Genomic DNA, 20,651 nt, shown 5'->3' with positions numbered 1-20,651 from the left:
ATTTACAAACCCGGGGAAAAGCAAAGGCTCTGGGTTGGGGCGCGGGGGCCCAGGCAACACCTCACCCAGGCCATGCAAAACTAGCCCAGCGAGGCGCTCGAGCAGAGAGGACGGGGGAACGCGAGGCCTCCCGCCCCCTCGCCCAGGGCCCGCTCGCGGGTGCGTGCGAACTGGCTGGCGGCCCTGAGGGGCGGGGAGGCGCGGGATTAACGCGCTATCCCAAATCGCGGTGGCCGCCAGCAGGAAGCGACAGAGGCACCAGATTTCCCTTCCGCATTAAGAAGGTTTTTCCTTTTTTTCCTGCTTGGCCGACGGAGGGCTTTTTAAATTGGACGTGGAGATCCTCAATTAGAAGTGTGGCGAAGCTGGCAGAAGAGTTCAGCGGAAAACTCCCCGCCTCGCCAAAGGAGGCTCCCGGCCCCGGTTCCCGCCCTCCGCCGGGTGCGGCGCAGGCCACGAAAAGAGCTCTCCCACCTCCCCCGGACGGGGAGGGCGCATTCTTCCTTCTGCGCACCGCCGGGGCAGGCTGCAGCCGGAGCGGCTCTTTAGTCCCCGGTATTTGCCTGGCGGAGCCAGAGGAGGGAATCCGGCGGCTCGCATTCACAGCGGTCCACGCAGAGGTTTTTCCCACACCACCCCCCCACACCCCACGGGTTCCCTAATGGTCTCTTTATCGCTTTCTTAAAGCACATCTGTCCGAAGTGTTTCTGCCGCAACCGTCCGCCTTTGCTACGAGCGCGAATTGCGGAACGCGCTGCCACGTGCGGTAACCACGCTCTCCTCCCGAAGTCGGCTCCGCCAGGTGCCCCCGCACCCGTCCTCGTACCCTGCAGGCTGGTTCCCCTCTGCGCCCAGGACTTACGCGCCCGGGAGGGCAAAAGGGGAGCGTCGCGGGCGCCGGCACCTGGTGGTCCCCAAGTCCAGGGCGGAAAGGACGTCCCAAGAGCCAAAAGTGCCGGCAGAAGCCGCCGCTCGCCGCGGGGCGCTTCTGGGTTCCCAGCACCAGAGGGCACCAGAAACCGCCGGAGTCCTGGAGCGCCCACGCGGCTGGGGCTGCGTTGTCATTTTAAGCACAGAACCGAGGAACGAGCACTCCCCCTACAATCCCTCCCCAAATGCAAATTACCGCCCCGCCCCCCGGAACTTCCGGATGTCCTCACGAACGTCCCTGCTTTTCAGGCTCCTACCCCTCTTCATCCTCACTCCCTAATTTTTCTCTACCCACCTCACTTAAGCTGGTTTCTCGGCAACCTGCGTTTCGAACTCCCCCCCCTCCCCCGCGTCACGGTGACAGCTTCAGCGCGTGTGAGCGCTCCCGCCGCCAGTGCCCCCGCGCCTTCTTGTATCTGGCAGGCTGGGAGGTGTGTTTGGGCTTTGCCTTCGAGATCCAGGTCTCAGGAGGAGAAAAGGGAGGCGGGGGTGGGTGGCGGCGTGCTGTAACTCGGGGGCTTTCTTTTGGGATAGGGACAGAAGTTGCTGAAAAGATGAATTGCTTTTCTTAACTGTGTCTTGTGTCCTGGACGGACGGAGGGCCCAAGACCAGAGCAGGAAAAAGAATGAGCGCCGCCTTCTGCAGACAGTCTGGGAAGGGGGTCTGTCTGTTAAAGGGCCCGAAGCCGGGTGCCAGACCCAGGGGCACCCGAACCCCTTGCGAGAGTGGGCTGGGGACGCAGCGGGCTCCCCGAACACCTGACACTTGTTGAAAAGGCGACACTGTCCCTGAGCCCTGCCGAAGCGAAGACGTGGCGAAACTGTGAGGGCGAGATCGTGGTCGCGGTTGGGAGGAAGCCCCGCAGCTCCCTGTTCCGGGCTTTGCGGGAGGAGGCGCGTGCGGCAGGTTGGCAGCAGCACCTCCTCCTTGGGATGCTTAAGTGTATATTCAAGATGGCCTAGATGGGTGGGATGGGGGCGGGGAGGGAGGGCCAAGAGGGAGGGGATATATGTATACGTATAGCTGATTCACTTCACTGTACAGCAGAAACTCACACAACATTGTAAACCACTTATACTCCCCCCCAAATATACTGTGGAAGAGTGGAGTGCGCTCTAACCCATCCGCGGCAGGGCTCGGAAGAGTTGTGTTTGTCCCCACCAATGAGCAAAAGTGTTGCGAGCTCGGGGCTGGGCAGCTCCCCCGGGGCGCGCACGTCGGCTCTGCGGGCGCGTGTGCCAGCCCCGAAACTAGGGAGGCGTCAGGAGGCTGGGGGTTCCGGCGAGAGTCATTCCCCGCCCCAAAGAGGGTTCGTTTTCACCCGGTGGGTCTGGAAACCAAACGACAGCGAAATCAGCCCTGAGGCTGTGCCAGGGTGGTGGCGGGGGTGTTACTGGGGGAGGTGGCATAGAGTACAGACGAAAGTCATTCAACCCATCACTGAGATGGCTTAGGGGAGACCTTGAGAAGGTTCAAGAGTCTGCTCGAGGCAGAGGCCCTGGTCCGGGACTGTTCAGGAAGCCCATCTCTTAAGCTTGACGGGGATGGTGAGGTGGGATTTCGGGCATTAGGAAAGTGCCAGCAACCGGGTTCCGACCAGGGCTAGGAATGTAGATTTGCAAGACCGCGCCGGAGGAGGTGAGCTCTCTATTTTTAGGTTCTCAGCACCTTTGCAGCAGTCCCTCCCGGGGCCTACACTTTCCCTTGGAACAGACCAAACCAAGTTACGCTCCCGGTAATGGTATCTATGCAGCTGCGCGTCCACAGAGAACCCGACTCTGGTCGTGGTAGGTTCAAAGGCGAGTCCAGTCCCGCAGCTTCCCGGGACTTGACGGAAGAGCACCTCGTCGAGTCGGGGAGGGAAACTGCCCCTGTCGGATATGCCCGGGTCCAGAGGCAGCAGGGGCACCGGAGATTTTTGCCCACGAGGAAAGGCAACCTGCCCCTCCGCAAACGCAGCCTCTCCCCGGTTCCACTTCTCTCTCTCTCTTCTGTCCTCCCGGCGCTTCGGTTCCCTCTAGTGTCCCCTCTTTCTAGTCTCACCGCCTGCTCTGGGGTCCAGCCGCGCCCCCTCTGTCTCCAGCGCCGCACAGCCCGACGCACCCGCTGGCGACTCAGGCGTCCCCCGCCCGCTCCCCCCAGGCCCGCTCCCCCGCTTACCTCGGATCCGGTCTCCGCAGACCTCCAGTTGGACATTAACTCCAGGAGCCCCAAGTCCCAGCCAGGAGACCCATCCGGGCCGAGGGCAGGAGCGCGGAGCCCCGCCCGATAAGTCAGGGGCACGAGTTCGCAATCCTGGGGCTGCTCGGGGCAGCAAGGGCGCGCAGGAGGCGGCGGCCAAGGCTCCCGCCGCCGCCGCCGCCGCCGCCGCGAGAAGGGCGAGGGATGCAGACAGCTCCCCCGCCGGCTCCCCGCACCCCCAGAAGCCGAGGTCCGAGCAGCCGCCGCTGCCTTGGGTGGGGGGGTGACAGGGCTGCGCGCGCCGCGCTTTTAGCCCGGGCTGCACGGGCGCGGGGCGCGGCGGCCGGTTCAGCGGCGGCGGCCGCGCTCTGCGCCTTCTCGGGGCGCAGCGCCTGGGAGGACGAGACGCGCCGGGCTGATGCTGCCGCCGGAGCTGAGGTCTGGCCTGGAAATCCGAACGAGACACCACGTCAACCGGCGCCGAGAGTCCCGTGAAGACATGAGGGCGCCAGGAGCGCAGGCTGGTCCTTGAGAGCCCGGTCCGGGGGGCCGGGGTGGGGGAGGGGAAGCGCGGGGCCCCGTGAGGGGAGGGGTCTAGAGTCAGCGGTGGCGGGGAGGGAACGGAGAACAGTGAGGAGGCGCCCGAGCTCCCGAGGCGGGGGCTCGGGGTGCGAGTGGGTGACGCGAGGCGCCCCTCCCCGGGGTGCAGGGAGAGAGCGCTCAGCGCGTGGAGACGCTGCCGGGCTCGCGCCTCCTCCTCGCCGGGTAGATCCGGAGGAATGTGCGGAGCTCTGCGCAGACGAACCGAAGGGAGCAATCCGAACTTGACCGCGGCGCCCGCGCCCGGCTTGGCCCTCGCGCCTCGCTCTCTGAGCCGGGGCTCTGTCGGGTAGAGGGCTACCCTGGGCTTTCCTCGCGCCCGTCGAAGCCTCTCCTTCCTCCTCGGGTGTCTAGCCCTCTGGCTTTTCTGCAGGGCAGAAGGCAGTGGCGAGGAGAACAGCTGCTGGCCGGAGTTCTAGCACCGCGAAGGAGAGATGTGCAGCGGCCCAGGGAGGGAAGCCGAGTGTTTGCCAGGGCACGCTGAGAGTGGGGAAGAATTTATAGGGCTCTCACTCCGTGACGTGCCCTCCAGTGGCTTTTCTGATTCGCTTTCTGACCTAAACACACATTAGTTTAGTCCCCATGCTAGGGCCAACACGGTCTCCAAATATCTGCTGGCTGAAGTCAGAGGCTTTGCATATCATGTATTACATGGCAGGCAATGAAGAAGGCTTCTGAGGCTGGCCCGCTCCTCAGTCCTAGGCTCCATTTTCATGCGGTTGTAATATAATACCAGACGTGGGGTAGGCACATACATTCAGAATCCCAATTCCAGAGGCGTAAGATCACTTTATCAGGAACAGGTCGGGGGAGGTTGGACTGAAACCTGCTCTCATCCAAATTTTCGAAAATGCAGATGGGAAACCTAAGCAAGCACTCCCTTGGGTGCTGCGTTTCCAGTGAGCAGGGGCCCAGCGCCTATTCCTGATCTTTGTGAGACCTTTTAGGAATTCCTTTTGTTGGTTTGCTTACCACCAGAAGCGCCAGAGCCTTCTTTCGTAGAGGACATGAGGAGGGCAAGTCCTTACACACCCTGCATATGACTCTCCCCATAAAGCCGTTTCATTCACCCAGGGCATGAAACTAGCTCTACCTTTAAAATAATGTACTGAGTAAGGTATGTCTTTGCTAAGCAGAAACCTGTTTTCCGGAAGCCACTGGACCTGGATTCAGTGGGATCTCTTTTATTTTATTAGTTGGGGAACACAACTAATAAAGAGCGTAAACAGGCTCAGTTTACATCCATGTACCTCTTATTTTATGACTCATCCGGTTGTTGGGGAGTACATGTCCCTCGGGTAGCTGATACAGACGATAGACAGGGGGAATGTGTGTGGCAATGTGGGGGGGAAGATCCTATATTATTAAACTTCTTAAAAGTCAAAGATCAGCTACTTTGGAGGTTTGTCAGTGAAGCTAGTGTGGGAGGGAAATTGTTCTTACTAAGGTTACTGTGATTTAAGATTAAGCGGAGTGAAAAGTCTTCCAAACATACCTTAGCTGAAATGAGGATGCCTACTGTAGTTCTGCAGAATGTGACATTTCCTGCTTTGGTAGATTACAGTAGAAATGTAGATGGACTTGGAAATGGCATGAGCTTAATATTTGTATCCTAGTTTAACATTGTTTTTGGAATTCGAAGGCGACCGTAGTCAGTGTTCTTACCATGAATGATTTCTTCATTTTCAGAAGGCTTTTCGCCCTGGATGGTCATGGCTTCCAAGCACCTGCGATGATTTAGTGCTCATTATGTGCCAGGCAAAGTGCTAGACCCTGGGAATTGTGCTAGACTGGGCTTTTGGGGGGTTGCAAAGCACAAATACCACTGAGTTTACCCTATGTAATGGGAGTTCCCTGTGGGAGGAAGGCTGACCGGAATCGCCACCACTCAGTCACGTGTCTCCGAAAAGCCTTCCGGAAAGGCCACCCGGCCAGGCCTCACGAAAACTGGATTGAAGTTCAGGAACTGGAAGGTCATTCAGGGTCCGGCTCTGTGACTGGGATATCTTGCTGCCCCTTGAGCCGTAGGCATCTGCCGTCCCTTCTAACAGGCTTAGCCGCCAAGGTGATTCAGCTCCTCTCTCTCTGTTTTTCTCTGGGTGTCTCTTGGCTTCTGCTCCTGTTACCAACTGCTCAGCTCTCTGTTGATCTCACATTTAAACTCCTTTAGTGAAAGGATCTAATTGGCCCTGCTGGGCACTAACTAGGTGCTTGAGATGGACTGAGCTTTTGGGTCAGGATACCCTGCAGCTCAGCAGCCCTTGGTCAGGTGCTTATTCCCGGGCTAATCACCCACGTTCACGTTGTTGGGTTACGTGGTTCAGAGACTGGCCACCTTCGCTTCAGAACCTTCCTAGAGTTCCTTCTTGCCTTTGCTCCACAGGAGTTGGGCCCCCAGAAGGAGCCGTGTTAATGGCAGGCACTTGGAGTTTAACAAACCTCTGTCTACTACAGGACTGAAGGATGAATAAGATACAACTCCTGGCTCTCCGTCCGCTTACCATCTCTAAGGAGAGGGCCTCCCTCCCACAAGTAATCATAGTATAAAGTGGTAAATGCTGTGATAGAGGTATATATGAGGTGCTCAGGTCTGATCTTTACATGGCCAGTGAAACCCTGGAGAATTGCAAACACATACCCATGCCTAGGCCCTATTCCTGGGCAGTTAAATGAGAATTTCTTGGGTAGTGGAGCCCAGGAATTGGTATTTTGTTTTAAGTTGTTCCAAGTGCAGCCAGGGTTGAGGGATTAATTAGCTTTTTTTTTTTTTTTCAGTGATTGTAATCATTATCATTATTATGATTCTTTTTGAGAGCAAAACTAAGAGGCTCACCTATTTTGATAGGTTCTAGGACTAAGACTCTTCCAAAATATTAAATCCTTTTGAAATACTACTAATTATCTTAAATAGTAATATAAAGGAAAGTATAAAATTAATTTAGAGTTAAAGAAAATACTCCTAGTTTTGAAAGAACATTCATTTGCGTGATTACAACATTTAGGTGACTGCAGAAGAGGGGAAAAAGTCTAAAAATTTTCAAGATCCCTGACCGAAAAGCCCAACATTTAAAAGTACTATAATTGATGTTGACAAAAATCTCCTCAGACCTTCACAGACAATGAAAAACAAAGCTGCTTCCAAAGCGAGTGCCAGGAAGCAAGCATTTGGTGTCTTGGGGACAAGGGGATGGCCTGATGTCACCATCTCAAAGCCCCCAAATGCTGGAAGTGGGGACCCCACCCCCGATAGCTGTGTGGCTCCATCTTCTCCTTTTTCAAGGAAACAAAGATATGTTTGATTTGAAGCTGTTCCTCAACAAAGTCCAGAAGAGAACCACTTTCGCTCTGAATAGATGGATGGTCCCCTGATAAAGTAACAACAACACACTGCTAAGAATTCTCACAGGGTCCCTAGGTCTTGGCCTCTCGTCTGGAAAACCCTGCCAGAGAATCAGGAGGAGAGAAACAAGTATTGTTCAAGCATCTCATCTCCTCTTTGAGAAAAAAGTTTCATAACCTTAGTAATTTCCCATTTCACTGTCATCCTCTTCATCAGAACTTACTGTGGATCTTTAACTGGAAGACGTCAGAATGATGGGTGCTTTCTGTGCCCCAGGGTCTTACAGTCCAGGGGAAGAGAAAACACAAACATAAAATGATAAAAAAAAAAAAAAAAATACAGGGTATCCTGAGGCTGTGGGCCTCGAGTATGACCATATTTGGAACTCAGACTGGGCCTTGATTGGGGTAGGTAAGCAGAGAGGCGGGGGAGCTGAGGGGGGCATTCCAGGCTAGGTGGGGGAGTCTCTGGGGACTCAGTGCTGAGTGCTGCGGGTCAGCCTTTGGCCATTCACAGAGCATCTTCCCGGAGCTCCCAGTGGAGCTTTGCAGCTGCTTTGCCTAGAAGGGCCAGGACCCGGGTCCCTGGACTCCCTCATAACATGGGTCATGACGGCTGAAACCGAATCCATCACTTGAGCAGGGCAATTTCCTTTTCAAAGTCACCACTTTATTGGGCAGGGATTTGTTTCATGCTTGCTCACTCTTTCACAGTCAATTTCACCAATGATACGATTACTCATGAGGGAAAGATAAACGTGCTATCCTTCAGACCACTTAATAAAAGAGAAAAGAAAAAAAAGAACAAGGGAAGAATGGACTATTGGCCTCTTTGTAAAGAGTAAATTGTAAAGTAGCTAAATTCTTTGGAGTAAATTGTTTCTCATAAGAAATCAATTCTGACATTGACATGGTAGATTTATCAATGATTTCCAGCAGTGTCTTTTATAGGGATCAGATTGTCTAATTATCCATAACTTTGTTTTTGGTTCTTAGGATTACTTTATGGGACTCTTTGGGTAATAAAACTTTACTCAGGTAAGAGGGTTACAGCAGACTTTGTTACTCGGCACATGGTCTAGTGGCTTAGATCTAGGGTTGGCAAAATTTTTCTGTAAAGGGCAAGCGTTTTCTGTAGATATAGTAAATATTTTAGGCTTTGCAGGCTACACAGTTTCTCTCGCAGCCACTCAACTCTACCCTTGTATTGCAGAAGGAGCCATAGATAATATATAAATGAACGGGCACAGCTGTGTTCCCATACAGCTTTATTTATGGGCACTGAGATTTGAATTTTATGTAATTTTCACGTCATGAAATACTATTCTTTTGGGTTTTTTTCTGCAGCCATTTAAAATGTGAAAACTACCCTTAGCTCTGGGACCATATGAAAGCAGGTGGTGGGCAGGATTTGGCCCGAGGGCTATAGTTTGCTCACTCCAGTTAGGTTGAAGTTGTAACTCTGAGGAGATGTATCTCCTCTAGAATTATGGAATTCCAGAGCTGGAAAGCCTCTGAGGTTTCTAGTCTAATCTCCTCATTTTGCCAGGAGAGAAAACTGAGTCAGGGAGGGTTAAGTGACTTATCCAAGGTCACTCTTTGAGTGAGTGACACACCCTTACTATCGAGAAAACATGGGATCAAATGACTTCACTAGTGTGTGTGTGTGCGCGCGCGCGCGTGTGCGTGCGTGCGTGCTCCAGTGGCAGTAATGGGGAGTACATGGGGGATGTGTTGTATCATTTTTCTTTCAAATTGGGATTTAGTATTTTTTGTTGAGGCAAGAAATGAGTCCAAATACAGGGAAATCAATTGGACTCTTTACTGGTGGCAGAGGTTGATGTCTGGCTGAATGGGGAGCTATGCTCTAAAAGGCGGCAATTGACTTCTTTTCAACTTTGAAAAGAAGTCAATTGCCGCCTTTTAGAGCATAGCAGAGTTCCCAGGCAGAGCACAGTGCTAAATAGATTTCCCCCCCCTCCCCAAAAGGCCTTTATATTTCTGTGATTGGCTCTTAGCAGATACACAGGGTCTCATCACAAAGGCACAGAGATGTGTTGAGAAAGAGAGATTTGAGTGGGGAATCAAGACCCCTGCTTCCTAATCCTTTTGTAGACCACCTAGTGCTTGTTGCAGAGCTTCTGGAGGCTTCCTAAAGATGTGAAATCACAGGCAATAGCTAGAGATACTGCCAAAGTGGATGGTTGACGCTGGGGCAAGGACTCAGCGTTTGGACCTTCAAGCCAAAACATTCCAAGGGACCACTTTGCCGTGTACTAATTGCATAACACAGACTTCAATCTAGAGTCTTCTCCTTTTGCCTAAAATAGACCAACTATTTGACCATTTCCAACTTTGGCAACAAAACAAGAAGACAGCCTTCTCTTCTCTGCCATCCTATCCCCGCCCCCATTGCCTTCTCCACTTTTCCTCAGTGTGGGAAAACAAATTAATCAACTAACGAAGCCTCATCAATATTTACGGATTTAGTAGAAGCAAGTAGTAAGTCAGTGCGAATTTTGTGGTTTCTTAGGTGTTTTAAGCCACTACGCAAAGCAAATATCCTTCGTTGAATTAGCAGCAGGGCCAAGACTGGGAGGTGGCTAATTTTGCATCCTAGGCATCTCGCTTGCCTCACCTCCTCCCAATTAGCAGAAGTTTCAAGTTGAGAGCCCCAAATCCTGGGGCCTAGTTACGAGGAAGTCAGGCCAAGGATCAGGCAAATCGAGTTGGAGCTCCGTCCCTGACAGGCTGTGGGAGCTTAGGAAACTTCTAGCATCGCTCACCTATTTTTCTCTTCTTGCTTGTTGTCTCCGTCACCGGGATACTGTGTGAATAGATGAGATGATAAACCAGATTTTCTGAGTTCATTAATGACTCCCTGGGAATAATTTATATTACATGTATACTTTCCGGCCACCGGGGTGCTGTTTGGTAAATGACTGCCCTCCTGCAGTGCTCTAAGTGGAACCCTAGTGACCCGAAAGTGTTAACACCTCCCTCCAAGCAATTCGCTTACTCCTGGGGCATAATTTACACTCTGATCTGGCCGACCATATGTGAAGTGCTTGGCATTCTTTGAGAGAAAGTCAGCTTGAGAAATGTAAAGAATTAATATTACAAAAAGCACATTTGCAAACCATTCTTTGAAGGATCCATCATGTAACTTTTTGCAGAACAACCCCATAAGTTAGGTCATTGTTATCCTTTTCAGAGTCATTCTCTATCCAGTGCAGGATCAGTGCATAATATACCCAACATGAATTTAGGGAAGCATGTATTTGTAGAATGACTTCACTCTTCGAAAAATAATGGATGAAAGGTTGGAAAGTGCATTTTAGACATCCGAGTAAAAAACAAAAGGTAAAAGTAAGGTAAATGTAATGAAGCATCTGCTTTACATTGTTGAGTAGTAGCAATATTACCTAAATGAAATGGATCACTTTTTTATACAAACACAGGAGCACTGACATATTAGGATGTGGCATTCATTTCAAAATGGTCATCTGAGGAGACTATCTGTATATTCTGATAAGAAGCTATTGCTCAAAACACTTTTATGACATATGAATGTGTTTGTTCATTCATCCAACATAAATCGTTTAGGCATCTCTCTTCATAAGGCCTTGTGTTGGCAGTTGTCAAAGGACCTAAAAAGGCATGAGATAGCATCACCATATTCAGTGGTGGCAATTAACTGGATTTTGAAGATGGGTTTAATCTGGGGCAAAGACCAAACCATCTGAAATAAATTCTGGTGATAGAGGTGGGCTAAAACCAAGAGAAGGTAATTTAGAGACTGCTCTTCTGGTACGGCCTGGTGGTTAATTGCAGCGATGGGCTCTCTGTAGCCATGCTGTTTGTCATGTGACTTTGCAGACGCTCTTTTACTATAAAGGTGGTGTCCATTTCCCCATCCCTTGAATCTGAACCGGCACTGTGACTTGTTTTGGCCAGTAAAATGCAGTGGTAGTGAGGGTGTGCCACTTTTGAGCGTAGGACCCAAGAGGCTAATATGTTTCCACTTACTCTCTCAAACCTCTGCCATTACTGTGAGAACATGCTTGGGCTAGCCTAACGTAGGATGGGAGACAGGTGACAGCTAAGGTCAGCTGAGAGCCAGCTGACTCCTACCCCTACTGCCCCCACCCATGTAAGTGAGCCTAGTAAAGATCAACAGAGCTGCCTTTCTGAGCCCTCCAGAGAGATGGGCAATAAGTACTTCCTGTTGTATGCTACTGGGATTTTGTGGTTGTTACACAGCATTGTTATGGCAATAGATAACTGATACAGCTTGCAAACTGATTCCAAAAGAGGAACTCACAGGGTTGAACAGGAACAACAATGTTCCTGGATTTAAGTGGTGTCTCCAGGTGACTGTAGGGGACAGTCACCTGGAGATACCACCTTTATTTTTGGACGGTTGGGCCTATTAGATGTAGCCTTTAGGTTCTTTGTTAGAATTTTGGAAGAGCTATTACCCCCTAGTTTGCTCCATTTTGATTCAGCAACTTTCCCTCAGCTTGTTTAAGGTTTGAACATTGCTGGAATTAACACAGCTGTTTGTGTTTACTTCTTTGCTTGTCTACTTCTATCACATGAGATGTCAGCCCAGCTCTTGGAGCCTGGTAATTACCACGGAACCAGACAGCAGAAGGAGCAGATAAACTTAAAACATTGAGTTCTTTGGGTGACAGGGAGCCAGGAGCTCTGAAGTCCTAAAAAGAACCTTTTATCATGGAGCACTCATGCCTTTATTTGATGATGATAGTGGGGTGAGTATAATTTTAATTTAGAACTCTTAAAGGAATCTTTATAGGCCAGCATCTTGCCTCTGCTTTGTAGCAATGCAGAGATTCATGAACATGGCAAAACCACGTTGTCATACCCATGTTGGCTGGAATAAAGTTGGCATTGTATCTTTTAAGGCATGTTTTTGGGGTTCTATGAAGCGGTTTAAACCAAAGCCACAAAAATGAGAAAAAATTTATTTTCAGATGGATTTTAGTAGACTGCCAACTCCTCGCATTTATATGCTAAAGATGCATATTTTTTAAAAAGTCCATTTTAACAATTAAGTGGTTTAAAAATTTTCCAACTCATGATTCATGGAATTTCAGGTTCAACTAGTTTTTGAGCACAAAATATGTACTAGGTATTGTATTAAATGTTTGTATATATATTTTCTCACTTAGAAATATATTGTTCATTAAATATTATGATACAAAGATCAAAACAAGAAAACTCGTAAGAAATAAAATGATGTGTTTGTTTTATATCTGCTTTTTATATTTGCATAACCTTGGTTTACATAATATGGTTGCCCATAATCTCTCTATAGAGGAAGTCTTTGTATGTTTAGCACCAAATTTAGCATGATTCATTGACACTTCTGTGATGGCCACTCTCAGAAGAAAAACTCCTGCAGCCTGGCATGACTGGGATGTTAGTTTTTTCTTTATGATTGAGGGACTGTTTCATCAAAACATTGTTTTAAACAGATGTGTTCTGGTGTTTACAGAAGGGAGAATTTAAGCCAGACTGATTAATTAGCAGTTAGTCAAGATGTTTCCCTGCTCCTATCTGGGTAGTCTGGGGATTATGAAGCTGTCAGTAGGTTATATTCAGATGAAGAAAAAAATGACAAACAGCAAACCAAAGTAAACCAAACCTCAGATCACTGTGCTGGGATATAAAATATGGTGTCCTAAATGCTCAACGTGGTTTTTATTGGAACATGAGGGGTTTTTTTTTGTTTCTTTTGTTTTTCTTTTGAGTGGGCGTGATAGGACTAACACAGGGGAGAGCAAACTTTTTCTGTAAAGGGCCAGGTAGTAAACATTTTAGGCTTTTTGGGCCATAGGGTCTGTCACAGTGACTCAACTCTGCAATTGAAGCATTAAAGACAATAGTGTAGACAATAGGTAAATGAATGAGCATGACTGTATTACAATAAAACTTTACTTATGGACATTAAAATGTGAATTTCACATAGTTTTCACGTGTCACAAAATATTACTGTTCTTTTGGGGTTTTTTCCAACCATTTAAAAATGCAAAAAATGTTCTTGGCATGCTGGTTGTACATTTGGACCATGGATTGCCAACCTTTGGACTAAAGTGAAGAGTCTTGAATCCATTTTAATTTTGGTTCTCTTCGTTTTTTCACACAAGACTAATTCTTTTAAAATCTTAGTTTCTATATTTGTAAAATGAAGGATAATAGTTGCGCTATTTCTTTCCAGGATTGTTGGCAGGATTGAAAGAGGTAATGGATATGAAAGTATTTTGAAGAATGTGACGTGCCATGCTAATCTAACATACCATGTTGTGATTTATATCAGGAATGCGTTTGGTTACAAGTAGCTGAGAGCTGGATTAACAGTGGCTTAAGCCATAAAGACATTTAACATGCACTTACCTGGACGTGCAAGGCCCTGGGATTGGTGCAATGCCTCCATGATGTCATTCGAGACGTAATGTTTGTGTTCTACATTCTGCTAATATCTATGTGTCAGCAATACCTCCTTTCATAGTGCAAGACGGATGTCCTAACTCCAAAAGTCGTGTTCTCACAGGACAGTGTCCCAAACAAGAAGGACGAAGGGAATGGAGAGAAAGGACATCTCTTTCCAGCCCTTTCTCCTTTTATCAAGGAGGAAAATCTTTGCTAGGACTCTACCAGCAGCCTTCCCTTCACATCTCATTGGTCAGAACTGGCTCATATGTCCAAACTAGCCCAACCTCTAGCAAAGGGGAAGAGGACTGATATATTCAGGTTGTAGACCAACCATGAAATCAGCTTTGGGGATTGAGTACAATGCTGCCTGAATGAATAGTCAGGGTCCTGCTAGCAAGGAAGATGAGGGGGCAACTCACGGTTTGTACTGCATTACTTTCTTCCCTATTACAAGTGGTGTGGCTGGCATCAGGTGGGGGAGTAGCTGATGAGCTCATTCCTTAAGAATGCTCCGATGAATCCTCCAGGTGCCGTACAAGCTGTCCTCATAGGCATCTACAGAGGGAGGGAGGGCTTCTTTGAGGAAGCAATGCTTCGTCTGAGAACTGACATGTAAATAGGAGTTAATTAGGTGAAAGGTAGAGTGGGATGGAAAAGGCATTCCTGACAGAGGTACAGCGTGTGTGTTGACATGTCCATCTGTTCAGTCTGACCATCTACCCATCCATCCATCCATCTTTACAAAACAATATAGTAACAAGTGATCACAGGGTTGCCAACAAGTAGAAATCAGCTGTTTTCTAAGTCTATAAGGAGTTAGTCTTCTAACTCCTCTGGGAGACCAGAGGATTATGTTTTAAAAAAATCCTCAGAGAACGTTAAGAGGTTATTTTAAGTAACAAAGACATGAGACAATTTCAGCCCTTCCTCTTGCTCTGGCTGGAATGGGATTTGCATGTGTGAACACCTAGAGGCAGCTCTCCCAGGTATCGGCTGTGCTCTATGTTCGGCCCCCCCCCCCCCCACCGTGGAGAAGGTGCAGATTGAAGAGGGTAAGACACATGCACCAGCAGCCTAGCACTGCTTCCATGGGAACTGCAATTTGCAGTTAAAAAGTGAAGCAAAATCCTGCGTTAACAGGGGAATTTATCTAATTTTACATGGAATTACTTTTTCCTAGTGCTTTTAGGATCCACCAAAAAGTAAAATTCAATATGAAAAAGTGGGAATTAATTGGTATCTATTTTACATAAAGAGACTTTACCATCTCATTGTAACCTTCGAGAATAGTTACTTGTACTGAAATCAGGGGTAGTTTGTGGGCTCGTTTTTAGTGATTAGAAAACTATCCATTTACAGCTGTTGTCAGATTAATGGTAAGAGTTCTACTGAGTTCACAGAACCTTAGTATTAAATTTATACCTGGAATGAGCTTAGAGATCCAATGTGGCTCTCATTTTACACAAGAAGAAATTGAAAGCCAGATAGGTTAAATGACTTTTTTCAAGCCATTTAAAAATTTATGCCCCAACTCACTCCCCAGGCTTCTGTGATGGCTGTGCCAGTAGAGGACATGCCAGACCTGGGGTCTTCTAACTCCTGGTTCACTATGAGGGACTTTGGAGGGTGACTCTCTGCACTCAAATCCTTGATATTTACCAGCTCCATGACCCTGGAAAAATTGTTTAACTTCCCTTAGTCTCACTTTCTTCATCTATCAATATAAAAGAGGATAATAATTGTATCCACCTCATTGCATTGTTGTAAATGTTACAATGCCTGAGAAGAGTCAAACCTGTAGTAAATGCTCAGTAAATGCTTTGCCAACAGAAAGAGGACAGAAGTGACTGTAGGTCAGTCCTGAATGGGACTTCAAGAGGCATGGAAAACTTCTTCTGCTTTCTTATGCCCCTGGACTCTACCATGAGAAAACCATGTCCTGGGCAGCCAGTCGTCCCAGAGAAAGGAGACAGATGGGACACATCTGAACTATTATGACTAATGTCACCATGCACGTTCTTCTACAAGTCTCTTTGTGGGCATCTCATTTATTTCTTTTAAGTGTGTACCTAGGAGTAGAATTATATTAAAAGCAACCAAACAGCTTTCCAAAATGGTTGCACCACTTTACACTCTCACTAGCAATGAATGAAACTTCCAGTTGACCTGCATCCTCGTCAACATTTGATATTGTCAGTCTTTAATTGTAGCCATTCTAGGGGGTGTGTGATGGTATCTCATTGCTGGTAGCCTACTGAGTTGAGAAAAGTTTCTGGCTTGTTTGAAGACTTCTTCTAATACTAACATCTGAGTCCTCTGTTTCACTCTCAAGGATGGAGCTCAAAAAGTCTGACTAAGCCCAGACCCAGACTTGACACTCAGCCTTGCTCATTGACACCGCCAACTGGAGATTGGCCAGACCAAGCACCACATACCCCAGAAACACTCAGCCAGGTCACTGGGTAGTTGGTGAACCTTCCAGGTGGCCACGCTACTTAGATGCTAGAGCTCCTTCTCCTAAGTAGCAGGTGTATCTGTGAATGTGATGTGGAGGTATTGAAGATCTTTTCTCTACCTTCTGTGTATTTAATGAACAGCAAAAATTCACACTTTCTGGTGGACTAAATCACATTGCACGTGTGTAGCTGGCAGAGGAGACGCCTGCTCAGGGTTTTGCGGGGGGGGTGGCGAGCACAGGATGCTCTGACAGTCACTGCAATCATCTTCCTCTCCCTCTGCTCCCCTTTCTATTTGTCCTTTCTATCTCTGCTGTCTCCCGTTCTTTCTCTTCTCTCTCCCTTTTCTCCTCTTCCTCCTGGTTTTTCCTCCTTTCATCAACTGAACAAGAGTTGAACAAAATATCTGAACACAAATTTGCAATCACCAGAAAAACTCAAACCCCTGAAATGTCATGTGTATACCCTAATCCTGGATTTGATAACAGACCTGCTTTATTTCATAGATAATTTTAATATGTATATTATTGAGTTCTCTTTTGTCCTGTTATTATTACTTCATGTAGTTATTTCCGTATTTCTAGATAACCCTCATAATTGTGATTCTTAATGTCAATAGTCCATTGTATTAACACACCAGCCTGCTGAGCCATTTCATCTAGTAGCTACACAATATTACAGCATATGGATATTGCAGAATTTATTGGACCAATCCCCTTTCATTGGACATTTCTATTACTTTCAGTTTGGAGCATTAGTGATAATGCTATAGAAAATATCTTTTTTACGTAATCTTTATCTGCATTTCTACTTATTCCTAAGGACTAAGTTCTAGATGTGGAATTACAGGGTCAAAGGGAAATGAACCTCTTAAAGTGTTCTTTCCACACACAACAAACAATATTCCACAAAGACCCGACATAACTTTGCTACTAAAATTAATATACGAGAATGTCTATTTCATGGCAAATGAAAACTTAAAAAAACTGTGTAATTAAAACAAAGATCTTTTTTTAAAATTACCAGCTTTGCAGGATGTTCCAGGCAGTGGTAGATGCTGTTGAGTCAGGACTAGGGTTCAGTCGGTGACAGTAGGTAAGATTTCTCAGTGTGCCTTTCTCAGCAGCAGGCAGTTGCTGGCTTCTTCTCCCTTCCTTCCTACCATCCTGGTGGTCATTAGTGCCGCTCCCCAAATCTTTCTGGCTTTGTGACTTCTGGGCGCAGGGTTACGTTTTCATTTCCTGGCCCCCTTGTAGCTGGGTGACTGTGGTTGGGTCACCTGACTAGCTCTGGGCCGTAAGATGTGAGTGGAGGTGATGTGTGTCACCACCAGTGCAAGTGTGTAATTGCTGGCGTGAGGTTGTGCAGATCTTTCCTCTCCCATGTGCCTGGCTGCAGATGATGAGGATGTAGTGGAGTGAGAAAGATGCCTTTTTCTTGACTTTGAAATTTTGGTAGTATTGCTACCGCAGCATAGACTAGCCGGTTCTCAATGCAGTACCTTCTCCTCCCTCTCTTCCTCCTGACATCATTTATGAGTAACTCACCCATATCCATCATATTGTCATAAGGCCTTTGCCATGAGCGTAAGGGTTGGGAGTCAATAGAAATGGATTTGAATTTCATATGTTGGAGAATTGACATAAAGTGCTCATATACAATTATTACTTAATTTTTTAAAAACCCTGTTTGATGGCAAGTAAACCAAAAATAAACACCTTTATTTACTCAGAGAGGTTCAAGAACAAATAGATTGATGGTTGCAGGGTGAGAAGGTAGTAGGAAGGGAAGAGATACTGATGACCAGCTCAGCAAGAGATGGAAGCCTGACCAGTTGGTACCATAGAGGCACCAGTCTAGTCTGTAGCTTTGTTTCCCAAGGTAATAAAAAAGGCTAAGCCCTTTATTACTCAAGAACCTGCCCAAAGAGTTTTATGCTGTGTGCACAGATAGGCTGTGTGTGTGTGTGTGTGTGTGAAATTGTGAAGAAACCACATGTGCAGTGGAAAATAATGCCCCTTTTAAACAGGCTGAGCAGATCTTGATACAAGGCAGGTACCTCTCTGTTTACAGAGATACAAATGCTCCTCTGTTTACAGTGGAGCCCTTTCATGCGGGCGTGATATATGGAGGATTTAAACCATTGAGATCCTTTGTGCTAACAGACCATTCATCTTGGATTTTCCAGGTTTCCAGGTTGTCTTCAAGGAGTATACCATTGGCTCTGAAATTGGCTGATGTGTGGACAGATACATTACAAGTCCCTAAATTATCAAGTTGCAGGAACTAGCCATTCCAGTGCTCTAGTGGAGTCTAGTTCTGCCCCAGCCCTGCTCCCGTCCTGAGACGCTGTCACACGGTCAGTGTCAGAGCTCTTTTGCTTCCAGATGTCAGAGCCTCTGCTCCTCCTTTTTGCTTCTTTAGCATCAACATTTTCAACTACTCTTTCCTACTTCTCTTTCTTTTTGTTTCTGTGCTACATCCAAACCTCGGCTTTTCCCTAGAGGGCAAAGTGGGTCTTCTACATAGAAGTGCATGCTTCCCAAATTGTGCTCGGGGGCTCTTTCCTTAGTGTTTAGACTTTTGGGGAGCTCAGACACTTGGATTGTTGGATTGTGTGTGTGTGTATGTGTGTGTGTCCCCTACCACCACAGAAAAGACAGAATATATGTTACAGCATTCTCTTTTAAATTAAAGTAAGTTAAAGTCTCGTTTAGAGAATGCCTGAGAATTTCCCTGAAGAGATGTCCCAGGATGGCATCAGACATCCAGATGTGGGAATTATTTTCCTGGAGGCACTCTGGGACGAAACTTTTCCTCCTTCCAGAATTCTTTCTTTCTAGCCCTGTCTCTAACAGTTTATCATCCACACCGGAGTCACCAGGGTGGTAGTTACTATGCAGATTCCCGGGTCACACCCCAGATCCACCGAGTCGGAGCTTTGGAGCCCCTTCTGGTCAGAGGCGATGGAACCAAGCGCCATTTAGTGTTTTCACTCATTAGTCCTCACATATTTATTTAGTGCTAATTGCCATGTGCCACGTATCAGTCTAGGGGCACTCTACCAAACTTTGCATTCCTCAGCTTTTTGTCAGATATGAAAAATGAAGCTGAGGTTTAACTCCCAAATTATCCCCAAATAGGCAGCACCAGCAAAATAATTAGGAGAATTAAGGCAGCTCTCCCCGCTTTCTCTGAGTACGTGTGTGCCTTTGTGTCACATATGCATGTATGTGGGTTAAGGACTTTAGCTTGTGTTTTCCAAACACATGTATATGACATTTATTTCTTTATTTCACTTATGCATTTGCTTATTCATTCAGTAAACATTCATCCATTCATTCAGTCAGTCAACTAATATTTATTGTAGGCCTGCTGTGTGCCAGTCTAGGTGGTAGGGATACAGTGATAAACGAGACAAAGTTCTTGTTCTCACGGAGCTTTTAATTCGGAGTAGACAGTGTTTTTATGTGCTTATTAAACGAATAACTATGATTTTACAATTTACGTTTCTGGTAGAGATCGGCAATTCAACAGCACGCAAATTAGAGCACAGGAGCTCAGCCCCTTGCTTTCCTCTTCCTGGCTTTACAAACGAGGAAGGCATTCTTTTCAGCAAAGATGCCTTCCCAGACATTTCATTACGTGTTTGAAATATTTATACACATAACTGGGGAAAATGAATTAAAACTGTGAATTCTATGTGGCACTTAAGTCAAAATAGGAAGTTAAGTTGCTCAGCTGTGGATTTTGCCTGCTTCCCATTAGGAAACCCCTTTCAAGAAAAACCTTCCCAGAGCACACACTTCAAAGAGATTCCCAGTAATGCTGTGTTTAAAATGTGTTAATTGGACCTAATTGCAAACAGCTGACAGTTTAGCCACTGTTTGGGTTGGCTTTCACCCACTCTAGACCTAGGTCATCTTTTTGGTTACATTATATTCATATTGGGATCGTAATATATTTGTTGTAATCTCAGAATGTGTCACCATTCAAAGGATTATGAGATAAATAAAAACATGGGGACAACATATTTGTCAAGCCCTGCGGTCACTGCCAAGTACAAAAGTATTTGAGAGCAGATGCCCTATATGACACACTGTGTAGGGTCATGGTACCTCACTTAAATATATGGGAAATTTTCCAACCACAACCAAAGAAAAAAAAAATCCATGGTGTTTGCTGGTTTTTGTATGTAGGTGGAAGCACTGAACGATCTTTTATTGTCTATTCTCCACCACTTAACTACTGAATTTTAATGCCATTGTAGGAAGGAGGGAAAAATAACAAATACTTATTATTTTATTAGGTGAAGTTGCTGTTGGGTCTAGTTTTATAGAACATTGACATTTCTCAAGAAGCACTTGTGGTAGCAACTGACTGGTTAAATGTGAAGAGGTGGTTTTCAAAATATTTAACAAGTAGTAAGGCATGAACACTGAGCAATGAAAAGGCACACTCACTGGCCATAGTAAGTGGCCTGACTGTACTGATGCGTAGTTGCGTAGCAACCAAAGGTTCATTATCCAGCGAGCTATTACTGAGGGGAACTGGAACGTGATCCTGCTGGGATTCAGTATAGAACATGCACCTCGGAGCTATCTCGCCCTGGGAGTGAGAGAGCTGGGGTATCGCTACCCACTCCCATTGGACACTGGTTGAAGGTTGCTTCCTGGGCATTAATT

The 20,651-nt window shown here is 46.9% G+C and overlaps 1 protein-coding gene and 1 long non-coding RNA gene across 5 annotated transcripts in view; one reads left to right on the top strand and one right to left on the bottom strand.

Moving 5' to 3' along the window:
- GDNF (glial cell derived neurotrophic factor) overlaps positions 1 to 4,123 on the bottom strand; it is a 43,992-nt gene extending 39,869 nt beyond the window's left edge. For 3 of the 4 annotated variants that reach the window (XR_014261512.1, XM_082453832.1, XM_082453833.1), the window contains exon 1: positions 3,092 to 4,123. The gene's annotated coding sequence lies outside the window, so the exon portion shown is untranslated. Of the gene's footprint in view, positions 1 to 862; positions 976 to 3,091 lie in introns of those variants that run through there. The other variant, XM_082453836.1, reaches the window with a different exon arrangement.
- The window catches only part of LOC309656913, a 542,283-nt gene that overhangs the window by 364,612 nt on the left and 157,020 nt on the right, over positions 1 to 20,651 (top strand). The window lies entirely within an intron of this gene.

The sequence above is a fragment of the Balaenoptera physalus genome (assembly GCF_965194825.1).
Source record: "Balaenoptera physalus genome assembly, chromosome: 3".
NCBI lineage: Eukaryota > Metazoa > Chordata > Mammalia > Artiodactyla > Balaenopteridae > Balaenoptera > Balaenoptera physalus.
Note: the sequence above shows the minus strand (reverse complement) of the source record. Positions and strands in the feature narration are given on the sequence as shown.